Consider the following 26,108-nt stretch of genomic DNA (forward strand, 5'->3'; position numbering starts at 1 on the left):
ATAATAATAATAATAATAATAATAATAATTATATTACTTGGTGGTGGAGGAAGATATATTTTATGGTCCCTCTGGGGGCATATTTGAAAAAGGGGTATCTTGCACAAGGGATGTCTCTCCATTTCTTAATAATACTCTGCACTTACAATAAGAAACCAAAGCTAAATTTCTTCATTCTGTGGCACAACGATACTTTTTGAGCATTGTTTCCTACATACACTCATCTGTGTCCTTGTGTGTTTTGCAGTGATATGCTGAAATTGATTTGCTGTGGAAGACACTTTAACTAATCGAATGATCCAACATACTGCCTCTAGGCGGCCATTGGGATTCGGAGCCAACATCTCGAGTAGGACATCCTAAAGGTAATTGTTATATATTTGATATTGAATGTTATGTATTGTAAACTATGCCAGTACCTTGCTCGCCTTTACATTCGTGCTATTTATTTGCATCATCATAAATATGCAGGAATTCAAGTCCCTTCCAATATTCTCATTTTTGAAAATGCAAAGTCGTCTGTAAGCCAATTTTTAGTAAAGAATGCACTTAAAAGCGCAATTCCTGTTCGCCATCATTACACTCTTTAATGAAAATACAGATGTTCATATAGAGAACAAGAGAAAAATCCACTCTGTCTCACATTAGAAATACTACAAAGTGAGAGCACATCTCCCCCTCCCACCTTCCCTTTGTTGTTCTCTGATGATTGATGTACCCCTGGCAAATACAACTCTAAAATATTGAGCCACTTACTTCAATTCAATATTGCAATGACATTTGTGTCCCCATGATCAAAACCACTATGTGTACGGTAGACATCTCCGGGGCGTGCATTTTCTCATTTAAATAAGGTTATATATACATATAGATAATATAAATATAATACCCACCTTGGGATGACTAAAAAGATAAATATTTGCATAAATAATTACACCTAAGTGACTGTTGTTCTTTTCGCTACCCATGCAGGAGGTTTTGTGAGTGTTTCACAATGTTTTTCTAAGATTGTGCAGCTGAACTGAAATAAAAGCCCTTCAAATGGAAAGCATTGGTCCAACCTGGTGAACATAAGACCATCTGCACTAGACCGTGGACCACATATTCTTCATTAATGCTGATAGTGAGGCTATGAGCTCGGTTCACAAAGCTATTGGCATTTGAACATTTTGCTTTCCCACACAAGCGACCTTTGTAGGTCGAGCTACAGCGCATGTGTTGTCTGCAAGACTTGCTGTAATCAATAATCCGACATTTCCCCCTCTGCTACTTACCATTGGTTCACTCCACTGTCCTTCTACTTTGCTGCCTCCTTATTCGTTGTCTTTACCGATAGGTCACTTGTCCTCAAGGCTGAGGCGCACAAGAAAAGTACAGTCTACTTACACTTTGGGTCCTCAGCTGCTGCGTGGTAATACTCTTTTATTTTAAACATTTTACATGTCACCGCTGCTCCTCCTTTCCGGCACAGATTCTTTCTCTCACCCACTTCACTTTTATCAACACAGGCGCCCTGCTCTATGCTGCAGCACTGCTCAGCTTTCATATTTTCAATCAGCCCCCATGTTGATAATATGCAAACAGCTGCTGTGGCGCAGCATCAAGTTTCATAAAGTTTATAGTTCAGCATGGTGCACGCTATCAAGTTATCAACACAGGATCAACGATTTACTAAAGTGCGGGATCTGTACTGCTAATACGAAAGCGTGCGCCATGCTGAAGCATAAACTTTATGAAACTTTATACTGAATCACGGTGTCTGCTTTCATGTTATCAACATAAGCAACCTGCTCTATGCTGCAGCACTGCTCCTGCTTTCATATTATCAACTTGGCGCCACACTTTAATAAAGCGTGGCGCCGGTGTTGATAATATGAATGCAGGCGCCGTGCTGCAGAATCAAGTTTCATAAAGTTTACACTTCAGCACTGCACACGATTTCATGTTATCAACATGGGCTCCATGCTTTATTAAAGCGGAGCACCTATACTGATAATACAAATGCGGGCGCCGTGCTGAAGTATAAACTTTATGCTGTAGCACAGCGCCTATCTGCAATACAACAGGTTTTGCATGTACGCGAGTTTGAGCTATTGCAATTGTAAATGACAATGCCTTTTATTTATGTTTTGGTTTTTAACGCTTTCGTGCTCATGACGGCTCCACCCCGTCATGAATCATGGCCGGCGTGTGCTTATGACGGCGTGGAGCCGTCATGCAACTGCCGCTCCGCCCACGCAGCACTAATTCCCTGCCTGTGCGGGCAAATTAGTGAGTGGGCGGGGTCATGGCGGCTCCACGTCGTCATGAGCACACGCTGCCCGTGACTCATGATGGCGTGGAGCCGTTATAAGTAAGGGAGCGCCATGCCCACCCGCTAGACCTGCCCGCACCGCGGCGAAAAGTTTAAAACCCAAACAAAAGGCATTGTCATTTACAATACCAATAGCATAAACGCTTGCAAATGCGAGATCTATTGCATTCTGAATGCTTGTTTGCTAATGCAAACCATTTTGGAAATCGCAAATCTTGGTTACGTACTTGTAAAATTATTTTTTTCAAACAAAAAATGTCTTGTAATTACATCTGTTCTCAAAGGCAATCAGTGGACAGGAGTGGGAGTACAAGGATGCCCTGAGTGTGTGCCCATGAACTTGAATTTTTAGGGTACTCTTGGATTACTCTGGCCATTCCCCACCCTGGAAAAGGAAAAGTGCAGGAGTGAACTCCTTCCCAGGGTGGGAAGAGAGCACTGCAAAACTGGTAGAGACACAAGGGATGGGGTTTCTCTATGGGAAGAAATAGTGTCCCTTTGGAAAATAAAAAGTTCCATAATCCTGCCTAATTTTTCAAAATGTACAGTTCTGCATTTGTGAATACCTCTGCATTGTCAGAAATAGGAACTGAGTAAAGGTTTCCAATTTCCTGAAGTTCTCATACAAAACCTGCCACTGTTACCATTCTCCAGATGTACATCTCGGAACGTTTGTGAATTCTTGAAAGTGAGATATATATACCCGAATGACGTTTTAGCTCTGGGTGCATATTTACAGCTTTGTTTGAATATTGGACCCTATGAGTTTTAGTCTCCCTTTTTACTAAGATAAAATGCAGTTGCTGGTAAGTCCACTGGAGGGCGATACCTGAGAGACAATGTTGGTAAATTATCTAGTCAATGGGGTACAGTGGTGTATGGATTCCAATGAATACCCTGCGTAAGACAGACCATATGGATAGGATAGGTAAGACACGACAAGGCAGCTTAACGTGTTTGTAGTGGACAATATTTACACAGAGCAAAAGCATCCTTTCTATGGCTCTCTGGGAAATCCTTGGCCATACCATAAGTACAAAGCAGTTAATTAATACCATCAAGGACTCGCTAGTGACTAGTAGGAGATGAGTGTTAAACTGTGCAACTAAGTTGCTTACCACGGGGATTGTGTAAATAAGCATCTCAGAACCTTTGGGAAATTGTTGGTAAACATACATCACTTCGTAGATATTTGTTTATTTTATTATGGATGTGAACCTAGACCGAGTGGCAGGGACCACTTTACTTACAGAGGGTGCATTCCTTAACAGTTCACAGAAATAATGTTGGTGTCATTGGAAAGGAGGTGTTTGACCTAGTTTTGTCTAATGGGTGACAAATATAGGGGTGGGCAGAATATTTTATTCCACCAGCGGAACTGGAGGAATTTAGTAATTCTGCATTACTCTCAGACTTAATCAGCACTGTTTGTTATTTGAACTGGCCTGGAAAATGGTGCAGTCCCTCTTTTAAAAAAATACTGAAGATGAAACATTAATCTGCAGTAATTTTTGAACATAGAGGGACAGCTCTCTCTTCTAGTCCTGTATAAAAAAAGTTTACTGTATTGCTGTGCATTACCCATCAGCGCCCTTAAATACTCTGAGTATGTAAGGGCAGGCGTCGAGGTGTATGCACATCAGTGCATGCCCCTCGGCACCTTTACATATTGTGCAGGATGCACAGCAGTGCCAAATACCCAATGCACTTGCAGTGCATACTCCTCGTCCCCTTTACATACTCTGCAGGTATCACTGCAGAGTACATAAGGGTCCTGAGGTGTGTGCACTGTAAGTGCATTTGATATGGCTATTTTGTAGCGCAGAATCCTCACATTTATTTTTGGGTGCAAGGGTGCATTTTACGCTAAGAAAATATTGCCAAAAACTCACTGTGTCCCATCATGGAATTCTGAGGAATTTCGCTGAATTTCAATGTAATTCAGCAGAATAAAATTCTGCCAATTCTTCCTATCCCTAAAATATATTTTGTGCTAGACTCTTGGGGGTCCCTTAGTATCTGACGGGGATCTTGGTGATAAACATGCATCTGGCTGATTGGCATTCACTTTTTCTTTTCAGCAATAAATACCCAGGTTGGGGATTTGCTACTGAGAAGCAAAAGACAGATGTCACTGATGTGCTTGGAGTTTTTTCCTTGTACAGCAGGTAGGTTGTCAAATATTCCTGCCTAGGGTTACTAGGAAGAATCAGGAAGTAAAAGTCTGTGGCAGTTATTTATTTATTATTTATTTATTTATTCCATTTGTAGAGCGCTGAGACATATCCAGATGAGAGTGACTATAATTCTTGCATGGTTCTTATGTTCTACCATCCTCAGATTTTGAGAACAGCCATATCTTGAGCTGTCTGCAAAAAGATCCTTCACTGGGTTCTGTTCTTAAGGTGATTGGTAAGGTGTTCCAGATTTTTGCTGCCATATACCCAAAAGAGCGAGCCCCCATACGGGCTTTGAATATTCTTGGGATGCTTACTAGAGCCATATCCATGGATCTCAGATTTCGTCCTGGAGTATATTGAGCCAGTAGAGATTGTAGGTATCTGGGGCTTTTTTGTGAAAGAATGTGGTGACAATAGCACATTGCCTTGAACATGGTTCTCTTCTCTACTGGTAACTAGTGTAGGGTGGTCAGGGCTTTCTAAGTATTAGCTCTCCTTGGAAGGCTGAGAACCAGGCATGCTGCAGCAATTTGTAGTCTTTTTAGTTTTGTAAGGCCTTTTTTGGAGGCACCTAAATACAGTACATTGCCATAATTGAGAGGTAATTACTGCGTGTACTATGGTTTTCCTGGCTTTAGATGGTAATAGATCTATGATTTACCTCAGGGTTCTCATGGCACCAAGCACTTCCCCGCTACCTTCCGGATCTGAGTGTCAAAAGACATTTTGGAGTCGAACCAGAATCCGAGATTTTTCACCTCTGGTTTAGGGTGCGGGACTTGACCCAGTACCCTGCCCTATATAGGATGATGCAACTACCAGTTTGATACAGCAGTTAAGTCCTCACTGGACTACTCGGACAAGGGTTTCCAACTGCAGAGACAACTGAGGATCCACTGTAGGAAACCAATCGGAGACAGTAGAACCACAAGATTGGTGGGTTAGGATCTGCAAAAAGCAAATTGGAACTCTCTAATTAGAGGATCGTGCTGCATACCGAGGGATACACTTTGAACCTTGCCCTGTACCACAGTGGTCACTGGACGCTGACATCTGTGTGTTTGGCACATGATCTGAGGTGAGGTTGTGGGGGGGGGGGGATGCACTTCAGGTAGGTGTCAATACATATGTCATAGAATTGCCTGACCAGACAGCTGGGTAAGGGAAGGCTATAGCGTGGTGGTGTTTTCTTTTTTTCTCTGTTTTGTTACAGTTTTGTATTGTGGGACATTATTGGGTTTCAGCAATACTGTTTGAAGGTCTGCAGACCCGAATGGATATGGGCCGTGTGCAGACGGAGCCTGTTTCTTGCTACTGATTCATGTTACCCAGAGAAAATTCAATTACAAGTTTTGATTTAAAATAAAATAAAAATTCTCCAAATGAGACCCTACCTGTTTACATATTCATTAGTTAACAATATGGTCCTCGGTAATATTTAAATGAAACACATAAAAGGTGATGGGAGGAATGCTTACAATAAGTCTGATCACTCATGGTAGAATTCTAACCTATCATTCTTTTACTCGCCGTACCACGTCAGTTTGGATATGAATATGACTGAAGAACTCCATACAGTTCAAAACCGGTCCTGGGTTGTTTGTGTTCTGTTTGAGGGAGGACACTACACTATCCAACACTTACCCTACTGTTGCACTCACTGGAGTGTGAATAGTCATTTTTACCTAATTTTTACTTACCTTACTGTTGCCCTAAAAGTATTATGCATTGTAATGGTATGCTTTGTAATGGAATGCGTTGTAAATGTAGTTTCTAAAAAGGTGTTGTCATGGCATGCGTTGTAAAATCATGCGTTGTATTGGATGCTGCGATGTAAAAACTGCGTTGTAAAGGCATGCGTTGTAATTGTTTACATTGTAACGTCAAATATTCCCAGTGGTTAGACTTATTGCAAGCATTCCTCGAAACTGTTTTCATTCTTAGATGGGTACCAAGAGTCAAAATGTGGCTCTGGATGTTTCCATATCCGTTCCTCATACAATCCATAGCGTAGATCAACTCGAAATTAGTTGAAGCACACTTCAGTTTATTTTTTTCTGCATTGTACAATAAAAAATGCTGCATACCAATTAACTGAACACTGCACAATAACTGGGCAAGAATATTATTAGATTAAAACTTTAGCACTGTTTTCATGTGCTTATGTAGCGGATATCTCTGCAAAACATCATTGTGATAATCTCTTGCCACCTAACACATGGCATTTTCAATATGATTAATCTGTGACACACATACTCCATCCTTTTTACTCTGAGAGCTATGATCATTTTAATTTGAAGGGCATGGTTATTTTTAATTAGAAACTGATTATCACTTGCACACTTCATTCTCTTACTTGCAGTGTCAACAGAAGCCTGGAAACGTTTAGCAGGCTCTGAGGCGGTGTTATCTTTTCCCTCTGCAGGGTAGGTGTTAATTGATCTGAGGTTTCTCAGCTAGTTCAAATGTTAAAAATAATGGATTATTTTAAACGCATGTGACAAAATGTGTAAACCCCTGTACAACAGGGAGTCCACAGATGTTCGGAGCATCATCACTTCCATGCTAATGATCTCCTATGTGGGAACTTGGCAGCCATCCTGCATAGCGCATGTGTAGGAGAGATTCTGTCGGCCATTTTGTAAAGCTTGCGTACCTCCTTTTTCAACCTGAGGCATTTTGGCACAGTCAATAACCAGCGTGGGTGCAGATCCTGGCTTGCTGGCAGATGCATTGAAATTTCCAACTGTCTGCTCCTTGAAGCTGATCCAGCAATGCTGCTGGCGTGTTACCAATCTACAAATGTCTATCTCAGAAGTAAACAGAAAAAGATTCTTATGCCTACTTCCATTATCTAAATTACTGTGTACTTTCTTCAAATTGTTTCTGTACTAATGAAAACATTTAATGCTACTTCTTTGTACTTTACAGCTTTATCAAACCATGTACAGGAAAACTCTAGAAACATATTTACATTAAGTAATACGTGACTAAAAAAGCAGAATGGTTGCGTACAAGGGTCTAAAGACTCCCAGCGGATACATACGGCCAAAACAATACAATCTTACTCATACTTCTATCACCACCTCTGATGAAAAACACACTGAAGACACACTACTTTTGCATGCTCATGACCAAACACTTTGGTGTGCCATGCAGCATACTTAGCAAATACCCAAACAAGACTCACAATGCATGCTCAAAATGGATGCTTTGCTCATCGAGGAAAACTGGCTCAACATCACTACCACACACATCTAGGACATCTGAGTTCCATTAAAATACTGCATATAAACATTGATCACACAGATGTGACAGGTGGTGGCAGTGCTGTCATCCTGATGTCTACATTGCGAGCACTCTCTCAACACTCCACAACGAAGTCTTTGGACCCCGTCACATCCCACTTTCCACTGTCTACAGCCCAGACAATCACATCTCACCCTTTCTGAGGATCCCTAGGACTTGGCTGCAGCTTCGGTATGAAAATGGCAAATCTAATCACTTCAGTTTAATTATGGAACACATCTTACCTTGGAAAGCAGCAACCAAGTCCACAAAAGAAACACTCCTCAGTCCCCTCTACATGACCAGCACCCCATGACCCATCACATTCCAAAGCAACTTCAAAGATAACGCTCTTCACCTGGTCAGCCTCCCCATAGATGTTATTTACCCCTACCCCTTGGTTGGAATGACCATATTAATGCATCTTTGTATCAACATATTGTGAAAGCACAAACCGATTTCAATCAGTCAGGGACTTCACCAACAACTTTCTACTGAAAGACAAGCTCACAATAGCTATTTTATAGACACATTATTATTATTATTAGTTAGCATTTCAAGAGTGCGTAGCTACCTGGAGGGATCCCAGCGCTAGCAGCATAGCAGTGAAAGGGGTGGGGGTTACAGATTGAGGTTTTGAAATAGCCACATTTTCAGGTGCTTTCGGAAGGTGAGGAGATGGGTCGTTGAACGTAACTACAAGGGGAGAGTGTTTCAGAGCGTGGCTGTGCTATAGGAGAAGGAGCTGCTTCAACTACGTATCCTATACATTTTAGGGATGACGGCCAGGCTCAGACTTGCAGAACGGAGAGGTTTCCTTGGATGGTAAAAGGTGATGAGGGAGTTGAAGATGGAAGGACCTTTGCCCCTCAGGGTTTAATGGGCTTTGCAAAGGTATTTGAATTTGATTCTTTCCAGAATGGGTAGCCAATGTAGGGCTTTCAGGCATGGCTTCGCAGATTGAGTTCTTGGCACTCCAAGCAGCATTCTGGCGGCACAGTTCTGGGCCACTAGGAGTTTCCTAATGGTGGATTTGGGCGCTCCCAAGTACAAGGAGTTACCATAGTCCAGGCGCGGGAGGACCAGGGCCTGGACCACCGTTCTTCTTGCCCCCATGGGTAGGAGGGAAAAATCTCAGCATTCTGAGGATGCCGTAACACGTACTGGCCACTTCCACAGCTTGCTGATCAAAAAATTTTAGTGATTTTTCGTGCCACACTCCCATTCTTTTGATCTTGGGCTTTGGGGTGGGTGCTTGCAGTAGGCATGTTGGCCATTGCAACTTGAAATCAGTGTTGGGTAGATTGCCAAGGTACATTATTTCAGATTTGTCGCCATTGCGCCTAACGCAGAAATTTTGCATCCATGTGGCCACCTTCTCCAGGCAGGTTTATAGGTCTAGGTCTAGGTCTGAGGGGGCACTTTGTGGGTGATTTGGAGAGACCACTACCTGGGTATCATCCGCATAGGTGACAATTTTTATACCTAATGGAAGGACAATATCCGCCAGTGGCCTCATATACACGTTGAATAAGGTAGGACTCAAGGGTGATCCCTGAGGAACTCCATACCCAAAGGGTAGACACCTGGAGGTAGATTCTCCCAAAAATACTTGGAAAGTTCTGCCATTAGGGTATGATTCGATACACGCTATTGCTTCCCCCGATACTCCCATATTCCAAAGTTGGCTCAGGAGGATATCAAAATTGACAGTGTTGAAGGTGGCACTTAGGTCAAGGAGGATGATGGCTACTGCTCCTCCCTGATCCATAATCCTTTTAGATTCCTCCACTACGGAGATGAGAGCTGGTTCCATTCCCAGAAGGGATCGGAAACCGGTCTGAGAGCGGTGTAGGAGATTATGGGATTCTAAGAAAGCCGAGAGGATGGAGTTGACATGTTTTTGAAAGATCTTACAGACCATTGGTAGCAGAGATGTTGGTCTATAGTTACTCAGGACATATGGGTTTAGGGTCGGTTTCTTCAGTAGTGCTCTCACCATGGCGTGTTTCCAGGATGGTGGAACCTGGCCATTGGTAATGGAGAGATTTAGGACCTCTAGTATTACTGGTAGCACCACCTCTTTGACCTTGCCCATCTGGTGGAGGAGGGCAGGGTCGCACAGAGAACTCAATTTTCGCTGGCCAAGGATCTTTAAAAGCGTGATCTGGTCTATGAGTGGGAATTTCTCCAAGGGGTACCACCTACCGTCTGGGGGTCTAGTTATCACATCAAGGTCAGTGAGAGGAGCTGGAACGAGAGGGTCAGTAGGACATGGGGAGGCAGGGAAAGGGTTATAGATGGCCACTGCCAAAGAATTTGTTATTCAACTACATGCTGCACAGCAATGTTGATGCCCTAGCTCCCAATGAACAAAAGTCTAACTAAGATTTTACCAACAGCATGTGTCATAGATGAAAGAGATGATGTCCAGAAATATCTTAAGGCCCCAAACAACCCTGTACTCTGTGCTGAATGATTATCACCAAAGTCAGACAACTTTTTTTTATATTGACCTACAAAAATATTGAATCCAGCTTATTGACTATGAGTATGTTAACAAGATACGGTTATGAGAAGTATATATATGGGTAAGTATAAATATAGCATTATTAATGTCAGTTCTCCTTACCCTGCCAACATGTATATACTAAAGTTACGTGTGTGTAGAATTGATCGCATAATATTTATGCTTACCTAAATATACTTAGATTGATGATGTAGTGGTAGTCGGTATTACGGACTCATTAATTCTGAAGGTCAATATAAAAAAAATTCTTACTGTGTAGAACACCTTTAGAGCATGAATGGATCAACAAATAGAAGAAGAGTATAACAGCAATCAAGCAGTAGACAATACCATTTCTGGGTACTTCAGTGTAATGCTTTATAGAATAACATAGTATAACGGAACAAATACTATGCAGTCAACCTCTTAACCAAGATTAAACTAATATCTGGAAGCTATTGCAAACGTGTTCTTCACATTTAGTCCACCTGGATTTTTTACATTTTGACTACATGGTTTTTGGGCCTTTAATCTGAGCGAGCATCAGCCACTGTAATTTCCAGGTAATTGGAATGATGATGGTTACTACCAGTGCGCACCTTTTAAAATAAGGCTGCTGCATCACAGTTAGGGTAAGGGTGTCCCATTCCCAGAACCAAGCAAGAAAGAAAGCCAGAAGCGGCCATGAGCACAGCAGCGCTCCCCTTTGCCGCCTCCTTACTCCCTGTGCCCGTGACATAGGGGGGGGGGTGAGAGGGAAGGTCCCTGCACAGAAGTGGTTGGGTCCTGTCCCAGACGCTTCTTTTGGTCAGGCATGAGGGAGCTAGCTCGGGTTGTCGGAGGCTTGGGGCTCTCCCCTGTGGCACCTAATATTAAGGCTGGCTTGGGGTGTCCAGGGTGAGACCAGGGCATCCATACTACAGACAGAGCTTGGCGCGCAGCCGCGTAATCCCAGTACATTTTGAATGCCCCTTGCAGCCTTCATGTGCTTTATTTTCCCTGCTCTGTAGTTCCCCAATCTAGACAGAGGCACCACTAATGGACCAAAGCAGTGTGGGGCGGTGGGGGAGGCTTTGTGAGGTGCACTAGCTCCCTGCCTCCCTCAAAGTGATTTATCAAAAAGGCCCTGGAGTTTAGTGGGTCATACAGATTATGACTCCTAGAATACACAGCTACTTTTTAAGCACTCCTAAAACCAGTGGGGATGTAAGCCAACTGAGATGCCACACTGCTAAAAATACTCAAAGAAGAAAACCTTATGCTGATGATGTAATGCATCTTTAACTAGAAGAAGGTACAAATTGAGGATGAGAGACGACGCCTAGAGTCGTATCAATGGAAATGGCAATCAGAAAAAGAGATGAGACACCCTGTATGCATGCGATGGGGAGGTCTGGAAAGCAAATATAGCTACACTTTCCTTTTGTGTGCGGTATTCAGTACCGGAGAAAAACAACTGATGGAACCACTTTTCAGGAGAGGGAGAAATACGAATTGGTGGTCAGACTTCTAATTGTAATGTTTAGAGAATTGTATATAATTGATGTGCGGGACCTGGCCAATGGAAATTATCATTCTTGAAGGACATGTTGTTCCAATGATGTGATGCTTCTGAAGTTAACAGGTTTATGCTCTTGTTTAGTTTAGCTGTCGCTTATTATTGGAATGAAAACTGAAGTGTTTTAAATAGTGAAAGCATAACTATATGTGCATATTGTAGCTCTTAGTGGGTTTGAAAGCTACCCACCAAGGAGCCTATTATGTCCTTTGCTGTGTAAAACACCTCTGTTGGCATCAGGCTCTTCTTGATGAGGTCAAGCAGAAAAATGGTAGTTGAATCTTGTTAGATCCAGCGGTTTCTGGCTGGCTTTGACACAGCAAAGCCTTTCAGAATTCACAGCTCCAAATAAGATGAGTACAATACACTTGTCCGATAACCTAAGCTCACCCTCGATTAGTTTGACAGCAAGCAGTCAGGCTTATCCGTTAGGGTTAGTGTAAAGTATTGGCACAACACAAAAAGATTCCACACTGTATGTATAAAACACTTGTCTTTTGTATTACACAAATACATTGAAATCAAAACGAGATACACATTGTATATGCAGTCTACAGTTTACACTTTAGAGTTATATGCAATTGTCGGACTTTCCCATTGGCAGAAAGGTTAAATAATATTAGTACTTTGACTATGCCTCATGACCCAGCCGCTCAGTCTTCAACTACACCAGTTAGCAATAAACGTTGCTCCGGCTGGCCCCCATTGACTAGACAGTCAAACCACCTAACACGAAAAGAAACAGTTACTTAATCTCGTCCATCTGAATTAGACTTGCAGGCGCCCGATGGCACCTGCAAGAGTCCGGGATTGATATTCACTGTAGACAAAAGGTTGTGACCCAGGAAGCTGGTGCGCTTCACCATCGGGAGAAATGCTTTCTCCTCAAGTGAAGGTGTGACCTGCCATAGAACTCCGACTGTCAGCTGCAGATGCCCACAAGGTACATGAAACCCCTCAGGTCTCGTCATGCTGATTTCCAAAACAAACCACTCTGTGGTGTGGGTACAGGGAGAGAAGGTCAATGACCTAAAACAGAGGCCACAATGTCAGGCACTGTTATCCTCCCTATCTGGAGGCTGAATACCATCTCAGCTCCCGGCTCAGAATCCCCCAGCATCCCACGGGAGCGCAAGTGAGCACAGGTTCCCTGGTTGCAAGCACAAGGCCCTAACACTGTGTAAGTTTCCCCCGCATTCCTTGAACTCCTCACGTCCCGGCACCACAGATGGCTGCTGATCCTGTGCACACACTCCTCTTGCACAGCAAGATGATGGTTTATGTCAGGACGGTCCTTGTTCCAACCATGATCCCTTACACCTGGTTCCGCTGCACCCAGTGCTGTCCTCATGATCTGGTGGAGACAGTGAAAGCCTTTGTGTCCCTGAGATATTATTGAGAAGAGGCCAGCTCACCCGCACTTGGAAAGTACTTTGAGACCCAAGCCACAGCAGTTGGCATTTAGCTGCAGGCCAGCAATGTCCAGGCAAATTCACCAAGTGATCGTCCCTTTCTTGGAGAATGACAAGCTCAAAGCCACCACAAGTCTGCGGATAGTCCAATTGTAGTCCCTCCTGCCTTTGTGATTCCTTGTATCAATGTCCCAGTATCAAAACCAGCGTAGTATTGTTCCAAATCCAAAAGTTTCTCTACTTTTGGAGGCCGAAGTCCTAGTAGTTATACCCATCATGGCCTTTGACGATACAATCGGTTCAAAAGGCCACCTGTGAAATGCGCAGGCCCTCTCTAAATATTTTTCTTTCTGCCATCCTACCCTAAGTGGTTTGATCACAATCTTTAGTGGGGACAAGACCCTGCCCCTTGGAATACAAGTACCCATTACACCCTCAAGTAACGATTCCAGAAATGCCGGAGGTCCACCGTTTCCAGTGAACCCCTCATTGTGGCCCTCAATCAGGAATGCACTGATGTGGCTGCCCTCCTAGCTCCCAGTTGTGAATTAGGAGATAGACAGTCAGGTACACAGAGCCCCAAGCATCAAAATGCTCACTTTCGCAAAGTGACATTTGCAGCACAGTAATGTTGAACACCCTCTCACTACGAAGATGATTTGCCATTACTCATCGATACCAAACACTATACCGTTACTCTTCTGACCGTAGGAGCAAATGCTCAACAGCCTTTACTTACACACCCTAATGCTAATCCATCGTGAGAAGCAGACCCCATCGTACCAAACACACCATCTGGTATCATTCACCCAACCTCTTCACAACACCACACCCTGTCACCAGGGAGAACTCCGGTATAACAGGAGAAATGCAAAAGCGTGCCATGTAGCATTGTAAAAGCCAAACTGAGTAACAGTAACCAGTGCACACAGGCCCCACCAGGACAAACCTGCGGCACAGTCGATGATCTACCTCCGTGGATGTCCCGTGGATGTCCCAGGCGCATAAGAGATACATGCCCCTGTTATAGGTATTACCCCATGACAAGGGACTTTCAGCTAACTTGAATCAGCCAATCATATATACACCAATCCATAGTATGTATATGATGAGCACAGAGCTTTGACCATGCACAGCAGTACCAAATGCGCTCCGGTCCTAAGACTAGCATCCAGAGCAGTGGAAAACTGGGAAGGAGAAAAGCAAAAAGTCGAGGGATAGCACCCTAGAAAGGGCCATTTCTAATAAGCCTCATAATTATAATTGGAAATTGAGGTCATATATCTAATTGATGTCACTTTAAACTCCGGCTACATAGTTAGTTTTTCACTGGATCTATATGCTCATGAATAACATTAGCTACTCCTATAATTGTTTTACATTATTTATCTATATAGCACTGATTCAATAAGGCGTATTTCCATACGGTAGGGAGAAGTGCAGATCCTTTTACCTATTTGTTTCTAGATAGTAGTTACAATGACTTCATTGTATATATCCTTGTGCACTTTTAATTTTTCCTTTGTTTTGATTGAGGAATTTGCATGCAATGTTCAGATGTTGCTTTGGTTAGGGAGTGCCTTGTATGTTATAATAATTTAAACATTTAATATATGTTTTATGCATTTATTTGTCTCACATAAGCGATGATTGAAACTGAACTGTACAATTGTACAATTGTACAATTGTATTGAATCAATCGTGCAGAACACCCATGAAGACGCATACTTTTTTATGGTGGACACTTTGTTGACCCATGGGTAACGCCTAGGGATGTAGTCACTTCACTGCATCAGCCACCCTTCTATGATTCCCTTCCAGGCTTATGTCTGGTGATTGATGGTGATATCGAAGAGTATATGCAGTGTGGGCAGAGTACAGGTGCTTCAATGCACCTGATGTAGTGGCACGTGAGGTGTTTCCCTACGCTCTTGGGGTAATATTGTTACCCGTAGTGAGGACAGTAGTCTTACTGTAGATGGGGTCTGTGTTTTTATTGAAAATGGCATATTGTAATTCTACTTACTATTTGCAGTTCACCAAGACATTTCATCCTTGACGTTTGTCTCATAAGACTCCATGCAAATCACATGGATTAATTAATAGGAAAGGTTTCGATTTATCAAAGCAAGATAAGAACCCTCTTTGAGACACAAACATCGATTATGCTTCCTTGCCAATTTTGGATTCGAGGAATAGTTGGGTATGGAAATAGTTAAATCACGTTAGGTACCAAAGGGAGATATAGAGCAGGGTAAGAGGTTTACATATAATTATTGTGACTGAATGTGGCAGTCTCCGGTGCTGTTCCTTCTAATCTCGGGAGTGTTGCGTAATTATTCACTGATTCTTAACTGTGAATGAACAGCTGTGCTACCACGCGAAACGTCGCTAAATTTATATGCAAAATCGCTCCTTTTTTGAGTGAATCCCAAACCGGCCACATTCAATAGCCATTTTACTCATGCTTTTGGCTGGTACATTCTCCCCTTTAGCTCAGTGCCAGCTTTTCAAGGCTGCCAATAAAAAAACAGAACGTTTTCATCAGGCCGCAAATATATGCAAATGCATGCTAAGTGTTCTCGTGCGCTCTCTGTTGTCTTTTTTTTTGGTACTATTCTCTTTTATACGGATAAAGTGGGTTTGCTTCCGATGTTGCGTTTTCTTCATTTCATTACCTTTGTTTCTTGTAGTTCGTGGCTTTTGTCTTCCTTCTCTTTCCCAGGACCCAGTTAACACTGGGACAGGTTCCACTTTTGCGTTCGGAGCTTCAGCATATGAGCCACTTCAGCAGCATACTGATTTATATCTCATTCAAATATATGTGAGATAGACTCTTTAGTGTGTCCGAATAGATGACAGTGAGAACATCATGACCACTCGAAGTTCATTAGGAGTCACATCTGTGGTTTTAGTTCTGGCTGAGGAGGATCACAATGAGAGGGGAGTATGTGTACAATTGGATGGGCAGGTGTTTTACAAACTGAAAAGGTATACAAAACATATATTCCCGCTTAGAGTAGAAAATGTAGAAAAACCACATTCTTGCTTCTCTCGGGCTCGAAGTTGTGTCTTGTTTTAGTGATGAAATGACGACAGTGAACCTCATACCTAAACTTACGCATGCCAAGATACTGAACATAACATCTGTTCTAAAAATGAACACAACAACCGTATCCAGTTGCCATTTGAGCCTATTGCTAGGCCTTTCACCAACATCATCAATTCTGCAGTGCAATGTCTACTACATAACTGTAGATCTGCTAAGGAATGCAAACTGGAGGCAAATGATGCTATCTGTAATCTCATATGAGTTCGAGTTTCGACAGAGATGTGGCACAGTGACCACTTCCGTAATTGTAGGGACCTCATTGTTCTTTCTGACCTCTGTTTTTGGTGTGATAGGATAGACCAGGTGACAGTAATACATAGGAATTGTATACATTGCATACAGTTACCCGACAATGCCTCCTATATCTTCCAATGTTTGTTTCAGGAGATCAAATCATTTAATGTTTTCTCCTTTATGTTAAATGTTGCATACCACTCTTCCAGTAACAATATGAATTTGATTAAGCAATGTATCAAACATTTTACCAATCAACTTAAGAAATGGGACTTTAAACCTTGTTGGGTGATTACAAATGAATCACTGTCAACCAGTGTACCCTTCTTTTAAATGCAATGATCTTATCCAACCTGCCTACCTCAAAAGATTAACCTTTGATTAACATGTCTCTAAATAAATAGTAGACCAAGGCCAAAGATCCAATTTTAGTCGATTGGTCTAAGGATATGCAGGAATCTTTCTTGATGAATTTTACACACAGCAAGACTATTGGCCACCTTAAAAAAATATATACCCTGGTTTTGTGACACCAATGTATCAATATTAAGAGCTCTGCACTGAAAGCCTTGCCTTGCCTTCTCTTCTTATCTTACCTCACCAAGATGCAAATAACACCAAAACTAACTACAATAATTGAATGACTGTACTTATTGTCGAGGTAACGTAGGTATGTAGGCAGCAAGGTAGATAGTGTAGTAAGAATAATATATACTTGGGGATGTAGTGGTACGCTATGTAGTAAAATCAATGTCCTTGCATGTCAATATTATTGACCTCATTATAGTGTCATACCACCCACACATCAGGTTTCTAATTGACAATGTTAATAACCAACCTTTCAAGGTCATAAAACTGCCCACAACAATCTACATTATTTCACATTTGAAGTCCCTATGTACAAAGAAGGACTTCTTTGATGAAAATATTAAATACATGTAATCAATTTTTCCTCAAATTCCCAACTCTCTGGAAAACCCTAATGTCACCAACAAAACCAGAATGAATTGACTACATTGTAAAGGAATCTCTGATACCGATTTTCTGAAAACTGTTGCTAGGACTAAACTTTCAAACCATGTGACAGGTACTGTTCTGGCATGAGCTGCTAAACACTCATTTACCAGGTTTTACCTTATTGGCCCAACTTTTGTATGGCGTTTCAGATTCCGAATGAATTTTCCCGATTCATGCCCTTATATAGGTACAATTCACGTTGCCCTTATCTAGGCATAGAAATCAAGCCCTTATTTAGGCATAGCCCATGCTACCCAAATACAGGCATGGCTACTTCCATCCGTTTATCAAACGTCACAATGATTTCTTGGAAAACCAGACTCTTAAGCAGAAGGGACTTTCCTTAGCCTGGATATTGATTTCTCCAAGAAACTCATTATTATGCTTGGACAACTTAGGGGTTCATCCATGACGTTCATATGCCCGACTTTACGTCAAAGCTGGCATTCCTAAACACCTTCAAGGTATAAATATAACTTCACTTGCTATGGCAAAGCACGGTGTGGTTCGGTGCAGTTCGACTACCTACTTGCCCGACTCAGCTCGCTACAGTAAGTGCTGGAGAAAGCCGACTCTCCAGCTGATGCACTGACAAAGAAGCTGTCATCCTCCTGCCGAGAATCCAGCTCTAGTGTTTCTGACTCTCCTTGCGGGGTGTTGGGAAATCGAGTCCCGAGACAGAGATGCCAACCTCCATCATTCTCAGGTATGGAGCTGATTAGAACCTAGAGAAACCTTTGGCAATTCTTGGCAAGACCTAAACCTATGCTAAAGACCATACTTACTTCTTCCCTGGTACTAGACCTAGGTTGGGGTAGGCGTATTTTAGAATCACCAGTTGAGTATTTTATTCTGTGTTATTTATGTATGTATTTTTATATATCATAGCACTAGACAATGCTATTACAGTATTATTTTATACTCTTCTCGCTGTACGCATTATACTGTGAATTCTGTCTAACATTGTAGCAGTACACCTCTCTTGCACGAGAAAGAGGACTGTTCATAAACCCTTTTATTGAAAACACCCGTCTCACTATTTCTCTGCAACTATGTAGAAACGAAGCATGCACAATAATCTGAGTGAAAAAGTTATCTATTGTTTCCACGACTCTGAAGATATTTTCAGGTCCTAGGGAAACAAAGTTGTCATTTTATGCAGTTGTCAGAAACTAATCCCTTCTTATGTATTCAAGAAAGTTTCGAGTGACCTCTGAGCTAGCTGGCACTCACAATTAAGTTTAGTATATTCGATAGAGACATACTGACCTCAGTCCTATGTCAAGTCTATGGGATATATTATTCCAATGCGCAGAGTCTATTGGGAATATAGGAACTACACTACATGGCGCCCAATGTTTGGTAAGGCACTAATTTAACGCTAGATACTAGAGTAACTCAGTCGTGCTTTTCTCAGAGACCCCTTTTGCCATAAATACTCCAATAGACATCTGGAGTGGGTAAAGGGATAATATCCGCCATAGCTGAATAGGACGAAAATCCACTGTATTAGCTTTTTGGTTTGTTCAACGTTGAAGGATACAGTGTTCCAAAATATTGTGCACCTTATCTTTGTTTCCTTGAAACGTGCTCTGCAATTTTCTTTAAACAATGACCGAAAACGGCAACAACACCGAGACCGGTGGAGCTGCGGCTGATCCAGCAGTTTTTAACACAACAGGTTTTTATGAAACCGACGAGGATGCTATATGCATTCCTATGAGTTTAATGAAATACTCACTATAAAACTTATAAAAAATGGCTTAACATCGAGAGGTGGTAGGATAGTGTTTGTGATAGAGGCACATGAATATCACCAGACAGAGGTATTCTATTCATGGATAATCTTCCCCGAAGCAAATCCAGTAACACAGATGTTTCACTTCTACAAAGAAGATGAAGCTCTAGATGAGTATATTCCTTTCGAAGATATAGAAATTCCACTCACATACCAGGAGCATGAGTTCTGGTTTAAAAGTGCCCTAAAACATTTAAATCACATTACTAGGCTCGGGTCCACTAGGTAGACCAGGAGCAACATGGTCTGCCTTAGCCGGCTACACACCTGACCCTGACATTGAAGCAATGTCGGATGATGAATTACTTAGTAATATATAGAGATTAGTAGATTATAAAGTGATACCCCAACTGTCTGAAAGTCCTGAAAAGGTCTTTACTAAAAACACTCCTACGTCTTCTAAAAGGAAGTGGGAAAATAGCAAACAAACTTCTAAAGAGAAGCGTTCTCAATCCAGAGGTAGGTCTCCACAAAAGGAGCCCTCTGAAAGGAGGTATAACCTCAGGAATAGGGATAATTTGAGAAAACCTGATAGATATCAAGATACTGATACACGTTCCTCTCGTTCCTTTCAGACTTCGTCACAGAAATCTGAAAGAAGAGGACAGTCAGAAAATAAGGAAGAACGCGTTAAGTCTAAAGATGATAATCACGTTCAGAAAAACAAGAAATCTCAATTCACCAAAAAGAAGGTAGCAGGGCCAAAAATTCAGACATGCCCAGGATCTTGAGGACACAACTCAAGAACAGAGAATGGGCTCAGACAATGTTGGACAGCGCAGCAGAAGTCACCATAGCTCTCAAGAAATTGAAGGATCATCTGGAGACAGTGGACTTGAATGAGTTAATTCAAGTTGAAACTACAGATACCAGGGTTAGTTTTCCACATAGGTTATATGAAATAACACTCCGGATGGAGAAAGCCATACCAAGAAAAGTGAAAGCACTCTTTTGGGAGCGACTTTGTAAGGGTTATGACATTCTTCTAGTTGAATAGGACTGGCCACCATAATTTGTCAGGGAGTGCCCACATGGCGAAGACATCCTTATGCCAGCCTTCTCTAACCATATTCCAATTCATTTAAAATATACTTAAGCCAGGAAATGGGCAGTTGCCCAAGCTCCTGCAATATACAAAAATCATGCAGGATGGGATGAGGACTCGCCTCACCATAAAATCCAGTTAAAAAATCAACTAACTGCACAAAGGTAGTACCCAGTTAAGCAAGAAGCTAAAAAACAAGTCAGGGAGATACAAAGTTTAGGCTGAAATTATGTACATTTTGTGAAGTACAGTAAAGCAATTTCTGCAATCATTAAAAGCATCATAGTCATAAATTAACAAGCTCAGGCATCAGAGAAGGACACAGCCCGACCTCGGAGAGAGCTAGTGTGGAACAGTGTGTATGTGTCCAGATGTCCAGCATGGCGAGCGCTTGATCACAATGTATGGTGTGCATGTCATGTCCTAATTGCCTGAGTGTTCCTTTCTACTTGCGGTATCTAGCTTTGTGGTTTTTTTGGGGCACGCAAGCCTTTGGGCAATTGTGGTTTATTGAGGCCAATTTCCTTGGACCTGCTTGTAGTGCAATTATCTGTCTGTGGGATCGATCAGAGTTTTCAGCGGGTTCGCATTTGTCTTTGGGCTAAGAGAGACCCCACCTGTGACCTGTCACTCAATAGGCATGGGTGCTCGTTGCAGGGCCTGCCTGACCACAAATCTCTGACTCGGTTTTGCACGGCTCTCAAACTTGATATCCAACTAAACAGGATAGTTTCAGATACAGCAGCATCAAGCAGAGTGGTCTCTGTTCAGGCTGCTTTTTGGCAGAAGGCACTTTCATTTATTTCAAAATAAATTGGATCCTAACACTTTGTGATTGTAGCCGAGTTCACCATGTTATTAGGTTTCAATTGCGCAAAATCTTGTGTTAAAAAAAAGTCTTACGAGGGGCATAAAGTCACCAGTTACCTACCTTAAATTGCCATTGGTTGGCTTCCATATCCCTTCCTAACAATTAGCCAGCTCCTCCTCAATGCCTCCAGCTTACCCGGGGCTTCATTCTTCGTGCCTGTCATAAAGCATGCCCCAATTACAGGTTACTGTGGCCAGTCTCTTACCACTGGCTACAGGCTCCTGCAGGTCCTCTTTTATTTGTTAATTCTTTTTTTTTACTTTTTAAAGCTTTTCTTGTTTTTTTACTTTTTGCTATATACTCTTAGAAAGTACATCCCTCTCCAGTCCCTCTGCTCCGCCCCACCCCCTTCCATTGGACTGTCCTCCATGGATTCAATCTTCCACCCCGGCCTTCATTCCTTTTACCCCACAGTGCATTCCTTTAAATCCTCCCCCGCTGTCATTAACTCGCCCACGGCCTCCCACTACACATTCTTTGTTTTATACTCTCTTCCATCTTCTTGCTCGCCACCCCCAACCCCCTGCACTGTGTTATGGCATATTGCATAGCAGAACGTGCTGCTCTGCAACATAGAGTAAAGTGAATAAAAAGAAAGCGCTATGGTGCAGTCAATGCTGACCACGCCATAGTGCTTTGTTTTTATTTACTTTAAGCAAAACATGAAAACAGCCAAATAGCTTGCGTAGAACTATTTGGCTTTGTTAATGATTTTTAAAGATGTTGCACAGCAGCGCAGGATGCTGTGCAACAAGACTTAAAGTAAACAAAAAAAGTGCTATAATGCAGTCTACGCTGGCAGTGCCGTAGCGCTTTGCTGTCATGTACTCTGTGCCATGTTGCATAGCAGCCCGCAGTGCTACGCAACATGTTTTTTTTTTTAAATTGACAATGCCAATAGGTCTCGCCTAGGTGAAGCCTAGTGTCTTTGCAAATGTTTGTTGTTTAAACAGAGTAGGATCAGAGTGTCTCCAGCACGTATAGGGAACGGAAGCAAGGCACATTAAACTGTCTAACTATAAAGGTGTCAGAGTGTATTCCTCTGGAGCTGAGCACTGGATCTTGTAACTGGAAGATCCAAATGGCACACCTCCTATTATTGACTACAGCTCTGGAAGAATCAACTACTGTTTTTTAGGATTAATGCATTCACTATGCCTATGATGTCATGGACACTTTTTAGGAAGACGTTCTTGATACATAGCTCTAGGCTTGACGCATTAAGTACATTTATATCCTGTAATCTAATCTCATAACCTGTCTTTCTTCCATTAGTGTTAGTGATAGTGAGGGTGGGTCTCCATTTGTTGCAGGAGTGTTTGGGTAAATTAATTTTTCAAGGTTGTAACTACATCTTTCCTTCTGTTCCCTATTTTGTTTTAGATGAATAAAGCATGCATTTGCCCTGCTGTTAATCCATGCAAGGGTAATTTTAGCCTACATTTTTCTGCACTATTCAGTATTTCCACAAAATTGCTTTGAAAGGATTGGCTATTCTTCTGCTTCCATGGTATCCTATGCATCGCATGCAAGTATCCTTATTAAATTCCTAGCGTACACCTGCACGCAAGTTGAAATCTTGGGGTCACATTTTGAAATTCTGGGTGTGTTCTACTTCTGCTTCCTGTCAATTAAACCAGTTTGTTGTAATTCAAAATGTACTATCCTACTAGGCATTCCGAATGTTTAGCAGGCGGATTAGAGGCCGAAGTGTGCAAATATATACTTTGCTAGCTTACTTTCTCAATCAGAAGCATTTTGAAAAAATGAACTAGACTTCATTTTAAGTCCTCATAACACAATGCTGATTACTTTGTGATTGGATGCTGGTATTTACTGTACTTGCATAGGGAAGTGTGAAATGCAGTGCATTCTCCCATTTTCTGAAAACTGAGCATTGTTCATCTCAGACCCCTGAGAGATGAAACAGGGTTAACTTCCGACATCTAATTGTGACCTGGAAATTGTGGGTGCCAATCCTGACAAGGCCAGTTTAGACGTGAATCCTTGAGTACCCTTGAATTAGGTAATATTCACATCTCCTATTTACAACCAGCAACAATTTAACAACAAACTTATACTTATTATTAATCTTATTTTTTAATTATTATTGTTGTTGTTATTGCTGTTACTTATATTATCCCTTGCTTGTTTGGATTCCTTGTGATGCATTAAAGCTGAGGAGCTACGGCTGTCAATCAGCCCTGAGTGGTTTTATGATCCGTGCTTTGCACCTCTTGTGCAGCTCCTCCACCGAAGCAGAACAATGTACAGAGAAATCTCTTTTCCATTAGAGATCAGCATGTTTGTGCTGATGTGACAGTGGCAGGAGCTTTGGAAGGAAGAAATTAGATTGTCAGCCCAATTTCCTTTTAGCGTGATGAATCTGTGACTGACTGCAAGAGACCTACTGCCATTCAAGGTTCATTTTTCAGAAAACCTCTGTATTCTTCATGTAAATGGATCTATATATTCCGATTGCAATTTCTTTAATTTCATTTTCATAGTGGACCATCTAATACTCTGGAGCTAAGGCACTAACGTCTCCCAAGAGCAAAGAGGAAGCTGCTGAGGGGCTTTAGTGCAAGGAATAGAAACTTCAGATGGTGTAAACAGTCAGCTCTGCTCTCTTTCTATTCATGCCACTGTCTTCATCGCCCTTGAGACAAAGGGCAGCAAGGGCAGTGCCAGGATTACCACAGTGTAAACCAGGAGTAGCAGTCGGCTCTTTTTATTTTATTTTTTAAATTGTTTCCCACTATGCTTCTTTACTCAATAATTTAGTAAAATTTGCATCATTTGATCATTGTTGTCAAAATGCTTCTGAAGGGATACTGTTCTCCCACTCCATCACAGTTTGGGAAACGCTTGACTCACTCTGCGGTTGTTTGCTTCGGGGTTCAGGTTCTGGTCACCCCTTGAAGATGCCCCATGCAGCATTCTTGCTGAGATGCTTCTGTAAGAAAACGGTTGCATTATCTGTATACAGAGCAAGCATTCTCTCAACGCCTGAATCTTGAAACACCCCAGAGCATTAGTTATGCAGGCTGGTAATCTTTAAAGAACACAGTGCAAATCTGTAAAATCCACTTGCAATAGTTTCATGTATTTATTATGTAGGACTCCGGCTGTTCGCTATATGACGATCTGAAAAAATACACTGACCAAAACCAATTCCGTTTATTCACCAAGAACCAGGCAAGAAACATGAAAAGTTTCTGTCTCGTTCCGCACTTTCCCATTCTTCAGGCCTACGCTTCCAGTTATATTAAAGTTCACGAGAAACTCATGACAAACTCTGATAGTTTTCATTTACCTTTCTGGAGGCCTTTTGAGATAAGTTGCACTGGCAGTGATCTAGGACAGGATATCCATGGAGTATCACCTTGGTGGTACAGATTAGCATGCTGGATAGACCTTCACGTGATCTGGCGGTGACATTTCTATTTAGCAGGCATGTCTTCACTATCAAGATGCAGGATTCCTGCAGATCTATTGGGAATTGAGACACCTGCTTGACTGAGGACTTAGAAAAGAGAGAGTGAGGCACACTGAAATCGCACCTATCACTATCGTGTGCTATAGTTATATTTTGAACACATTGGTGTTCGAATGTAAAAGACCAGTCATCTTAATATTCCACAATGGAGAAACTCCATCAACATTTGAAAAGAAAATGACTCCGCACCCACTCGATATCAAAGTTTCTAGTGATATACAAGTCAATAAAGGATTTGAAAGTGAATCTGAATTAAATTACAAAATGCACAGATTCCCAGAGTCTTTTTCTTAAAAAGTTGATTTCTTTATTCATAATCTTTTAATTTTAAAAACGTCTTCTTTTATTTTGCAGTAGACAATGCGTTTCATCCTAACTGACTTCTTTAGGGCTACAAAACACACAATATATACACATTTTAAACTAGAACTTAGACAAACAAGACATCAAAAAATAAACATAAAAAAACACTCTCAATATTCAATCATTTCTATATACAATTGTTTGAACAAGTAATGTACACCACAAAAACACATTGTATTATGTCCCTTCACCCTGTTCACTGTGTTTTACTTTCATGATTGTTCATTTATATTTAGCATGAGGTTAATAATCATAAAACTGTCTCTCTATCCATTGTTGACAGTAACCTACCCTTAATCGTTAGTGTGGTTGATCAAGTAATAAAGCTAGGGGGAGAAAAGCAATCAATCATCATTGAATACACTATCGGCTCCTACATAAACTGCAATATACCATTTGTTTTTTGTTTTGTACATTATTTGTTTAAACAATTACATTTAGCAATTATTGGAGTTTTAAAAACATATTTTTTATGTCTTATATTAATTTATTGTTTGTCTATGTATTTGTTTTAAATTTGTATATTTTGTGTGTTTTATAGCCCTGAAGAAGTTTTTAAGATTATGAATAAAAAAATCAACGTTTTAAGAAAAAGGCTATGGGAGTATGGGCATTATGTAATTTAATTATGATTCAATTTCAAATCCTTTATTGACTTGTACATTGCTAGAAACTTAGACATTGAGTGGGTGCTGAGTCTTATTCTTTGCACCTGCTTGACTGAGATTAACTCTATATCTAGATGTAGAAGCGGAGTGTCTGGATCTTAAACCTTGCCAGGTTGTAGTTTCATGTCTAACATATTTTTCATGTTTGAAAGTTTCCACAATAACTCCCTGCATTTAGTTAAAATGACACAAAACACCAAGTCATCTGAATAGTGATGAAATATGCTATGCCACTCATAC

General features: G+C 41.5%; 1 protein-coding gene across 3 annotated transcripts in view; it reads left to right on the plus strand.

Annotated features, from left to right (window-relative positions):
• The window catches only part of APBA2 (amyloid beta precursor protein binding family A member 2), a 1,100,835-nt gene that overhangs the window by 210,699 nt on the left and 864,028 nt on the right, over positions 1-26,108 (plus strand). For all 3 annotated transcript variants that reach the window (XM_078684922.1, XM_078684924.1, XM_078684923.1), the window contains exon 2: positions 248-365. The gene's annotated coding sequence lies outside the window, so the exon portion shown is untranslated. The remainder of the gene's footprint in view (positions 1-247; positions 366-26,108) is intronic.

This window comes from Lissotriton helveticus, chromosome 3_2 (genome assembly GCF_964261635.1).
Source record: "Lissotriton helveticus chromosome 3_2, aLisHel1.1, whole genome shotgun sequence".
NCBI classification, from domain to species: domain Eukaryota; kingdom Metazoa; phylum Chordata; class Amphibia; order Caudata; family Salamandridae; genus Lissotriton; species Lissotriton helveticus.